Here is a 5,072-nt window from a genome sequence, read left to right as displayed (position 1 = left end):
CATCACTGAGCTTCAGTTTCTCCTTCTATGGAAGGAGAAAATAACTCTTACCATCTCAAACGCACAGGGCTGCTGTGAAGATCAAATGTACTCGTAGATGTGAATGTACTCTATAAAGGGAATGCGCTATGACAAGTAATTATTATTTGAGTGCATCGAAGTGGGAAAAATGCTTGACTATGAATAGGAGGCAGTGCCGAGATTAAACAGGCCAAGAAAGATATTAAGTGAAGAACTACATCGAATAAAGATCACACAGATGAACACACACATGCCTGCGAATACATGAGGCCCATAGTAGCTTTTCACAGGATTCTCACTGGTGGAGCTGAGGTTGGCAGCGTTGTATGCTTACAGTGTTGTGTATCACACTCCTACCAAAGTAGGGCACTGTGGGGACAAGGGCAGGCAACAGGGCAACAGGATGTCCTAGCAGAATGAAGGACAAGTCGCACTGTTAGTTCTAATGTCCATTATCCATCTCATTTGGTTTTTCCCTCATGAAGAAGGAAGACATCATTTCCCACCATCAAAGCAGATCGTGAGAAAAGGTTTAAGCATTTTTAACATGGGCCAATAATGGAAACTACTAGGGTTTGGGGGTCACAGGATTTGGGAAGGGAATGGTTTCTGCTACAGGATGGCTAGCTGTGTCCTGGACGTGGAGAACAGGGGACCTTTGAGTGATGTATTAATCTTTGTCTTGCAACCCAGGCAAAACATGCTTTACGGCTTAGTAGTTTTTGTATGTTATTTTACCTTTACAAACATTTAAGAGCACAGAAAACACTGTTATTCGGAATGTATTCTGTCAAAGGGAATATCTTCAGTTTTGAGGGCAAAAATAGCAAACACAATAAATATAACAATAAAAGATGCTGCTGTCATTTACTAAACACTACTAAGTTCCAGATACTCTATGAGGTGCCTCACTTCCCTCAGTGCTAATCCTAGTGGCAGGGCAGGGGAAGTGTCCAATAACCATGTAAAGATGCAGAAACTAAGAGTCAGAGAGACTTCATACATGTTAAAGGTCACACAGTAGGTGACAGAATCAAGCATTCTTTCCCTTATACCACACTGACTCAAGCATTATTTTGAGAGAATTGGTAAGGCATATTGTGACTACTGATCAATTTTGTGCTAAAATTCTGGCATGGTGAGGTGAATAGAATTAATGTTTAGAGAGCACTTATGTTCTGAACATATTGCACACCTGTTTTCATTTTCTCCACAAAGCAGCACTTTGAGGTCCATGTCACTATATCCAACGATATATGAGGAAACTGAGTATATGATGCATTTTAGGAATGTGTTCTGTCCTCCAGAGCATACACTGCATGGCAGGAAACAATTTATCCTTAGCTTCTGCCAGAAGCCGATTTTAATCACGTGGACATTCTACTCTACTGATGCTGACTACAGCATGGAATCGCTGAATTTTATCTTCATTGGCTAAACCACGCTGACATATCTTTAACTGTCTATTTGGCATTCTATGTCCGTTGTATTTCTTCTCTGCGCATGAATAATTCCTTTCAAATGAGCGGCGATTAATATTTCTCGTAAACTTTTAATATCTTCATTTACTTACAAATGCATGTGTGCTTTGGCCAACTTTTTGCATAATTACATAATAATCACCTTTTGCTTCTTTCCACATGCTTCTCTGTAGTGAGCAGCATAATCCCATTTCTCTTTGGCAAATAACACTTTTGTTTGGCATTGTTAGGCTTTGCTTTCTATGTCTCGCATAGTTGAATATATGAATTGTACAAATAAGGAATGAAAAAAGTCATATGACTGAGAAAGAAAATGCAATGATGTCCATAACAGAAGACACGTTTACATATGAGCAGAATAAAAGAAGAAAGGAAAATAAACACATGTCGTTGCATACACTGTTTTAGTAAGTTCTTCTAAACATTCATAGGAGGAGATGAGCATTAGGGAATCTGACAAACCCAAGTATCCACCGGCTCTAATCTTTTTCAAGTGTCTCAGGAAAATCCACTCAAGTCTGCTTGAGAGCTACAGAAAATGTTGCTGGTGACTTTTCATTAATAACATCATCTTGGAAGCAGCTTCAGTTTGATTCCTGTCTAGCTGCTCTACATGGGCTACATTTGGGACAGCAGTCACATGAGACTGACTAACTGGAAAAAGTCAGCTAGAATTAGGCTCGCACCAGAGGAACTGTGTCTACTGCAAATATGGGCTCAAAAGGCCAGTTCTTGCCTGAGCTACTGAGAGGCAATGCAGATCTCGTCCTCATTTGAGAAGTGTTGGTACAAAATGACCCAGTCAACAAACAGGAATAAGAACCAGACAGATGGTGACTGTAGAAATGACTGGGTGACTGACCTAACGACTGTTCCAGATTAAGAAAGAAGAAGATGACAGTTCTGATGAGTGAAGAACATCTGGATTCCAGCAACACCACCCTGTCTCATAATAAGGAAGACAGAGGGAAAAATGACAATAGCAATGGAAATCTTACATGAGGTACCTAAACCTTCCAGTGGTTGCAGGAATCATGTGATGTGATGTGCATTTCAAGAAACCTGTTTTCCTAGGCTCACCCTGTCGTGGAAAAAATATGCAGCATATTTGATTTTACGGTTCTGAGAGAGGATCTGGGCATTTGGAGAACCTAAGTTATTGGGTGAGAGGATAAGCTGAGCACAACTCAGTTGGCAATAAGACCTTAAAAAGAACTGTTATCCAGCTGAGAATGTGTGAACAAACAGAGTAGAAAAAATCCAGGTATTAGTCTAAACTTAGTGCCGGGTCAGCATATGAAGGGAGAAGTAGGGGCAAGTTAGTTCAAGTGGTTACTGAAGACTGCTCTGTGTGAAGCACTATAGCGGGGATGGACACTTCACTGTCCTGGGGGATCCACCCAATGCAGACAAATACAATAACCGTGCCTACGTATTGAACTCTCATCGTGTGCTCAGCACCTTACGTGACTGAATCCAATTAATCCACAGAAAACACTAAGAGATCATTTGATATTCCTCACCTTTGAAAGGTAAGGAAATTGAATTCAAAGAGGTCAGTCACAGAAATCACTCGAAGGTCATTTCTACAATGACCACTGTCCGGTTCTAATTCCTGTTTGCTGAGTATTGACCCCAGATCCACAAGTGGCAAGTGGTGGAAATACCTCAAACCTGGCCAGTCCGGTGCTGGAGTTCATGCTCTTAACCGCAATGCTTCTCTCCCTCCGGTACATCGAGAAAGTGACAGAGGAGCACTGAGAGCCAGAAGGGCACAGAGAAGAGGAACTTTCCCTCTTCTTGGGGTGATAGAAGGCTACACAAAGAAATGATCACTTAGTTCAGGTTGGTATGCATCTGGTTAGTAGCAAGAGGGACTCAGAAAAGCAGACGTAAGGCTGGGTGAGGAAGACAATCATTCATCTACTCAGGCTGGAAGAGTGGCTTAATACTAAACCAACTCTTATCAACCAGCAGTGCCCCTCTAATCATTCAGCTGTCTGAGGATGAAAGACATAGGAGTGGCAGAAGAAGAAAGTCTCTTGTAGAAATTAATTTCTCTCATAAAGCTCTTTTTTTAAATAACCTGCTCTTTTCCCATTGTCATCACTACCTTTACAATAAAAAGAAAAAGCAAAGAAAAAGAAAAAAAGACAGTGTGTCCAAGTGTCTTTCAGAGCCCAGAGAGGGAAGACAAAGTATGATCTTGGTAGGTTCCCTATACCTGGAAGCTTCCTGCAGGAGGCAATTTGGCAAAGGCTACTAAGAAAGAATGACTCCACACCACCCTGACATCAGGGAGCCCCTGACACAGCTTGGAGCACCCAATCCTCAGTTTTATGCTTGGTTCTGCTCTTGGCCTTGGTTCCCAGTTCTCCTTCCGCCCCTTGGAGCTGCAACTGAGGAGCAATCATTACTGTTTGCTGCCATTTAGCCCCCAATGCCATCATGCACCACAGCTCAGCCAGTTCTCCCAATGACTTTGTTATGTCAGTTTGTTCAGGTTGCTGTAACAAAGTGCCATAGACCGAACAACAGAAATTTGTTTCTCGAAGTCCTGGAGGCTGGAAGTCTGAGATCAGGGTGCCAGCGATGTGGAATGTTGGTGAGGGCCGCCTTCTGGATTTCAGATGACTGTCTTCTCTCTGGGTCCTCACATTATGGAAAAGAGAGGGAGGGAGCTCTCGGAGATCCCTTTTAGAAGGGCACTATTCCATTAAGGACAGCTCCATCCTCATGACATAAGCACCTCTGAAAGGCCCCACTCTCTAAAATCATCACTTTGGGAGTTAAGATTTCAACATATGAATTCTGGGGGAGAAAAACATGCATTCTATAGCACTCATGCACAAGACACTGATTATTTGTTCTTCTGACATGATTATTTGTCTCAAATTCACATAGCTGGTGAGAATGTCAAGACTTTATTTTGCTTTATTCAATGAAAGTATGATGCTGGTTTCACACCCAAGTTGAACACCTTTGGAAGTAAATGTATTATACTACAAATATATTGTAAGCAAAATGATAATCACAATAAAAGTCCGATTATTTATCTTAAACTGATTTTCTGCAGTTCAGAGAGATACAACCTGTCTCTGCAGCATCTCCTCTGAGATTCTCCCCAGGCTGTGCTGTCGGACTTACCTGGATGTCAACCACATTCGATCTCACCTGGCTCCTCCTACCTATGAAACTTGACCCTACTTCTCCTTCTTTCTTGGAAACACTTTCCATTTTTTTTTCAATTAAGTAAAATCCTTTCGAAACACACAAAAAAATAATGTGACTTGCACATGAAATATTTTTCTTAGGAACCGTCTGGAATTAAATTTGTTTTTCTCTTGGCTTCTATCAGATCATGTCTATTCTATAATTGTATATTTACGTGTCTGCCTCCCCTAACTAAATTCTGAGCTTTGCAAGAAAGAAGAAATACACAATTCCCACACATTTGTGTCCCCATCCATCATAAAACACAGCATAGAACAGTTCAGCCACTTGCACTCAAAACACGGTGCTGACCAGCTGTTTTGTGCATATCCATGTTGTCCATGTTTAGTGTTTATG

The sequence above is a fragment of the Propithecus coquereli genome, unplaced genomic scaffold (assembly GCF_000956105.1).
Source record: "Propithecus coquereli isolate 6110/MARCELLA unplaced genomic scaffold, Pcoq_1.0 Scaffold298, whole genome shotgun sequence".
Taxonomy (NCBI): domain Eukaryota; kingdom Metazoa; phylum Chordata; class Mammalia; order Primates; family Indriidae; genus Propithecus; species Propithecus coquereli.
The sequence above is the reverse complement of the archived record's forward strand: the minus strand, read 5'-3'. Positions refer to the sequence as shown.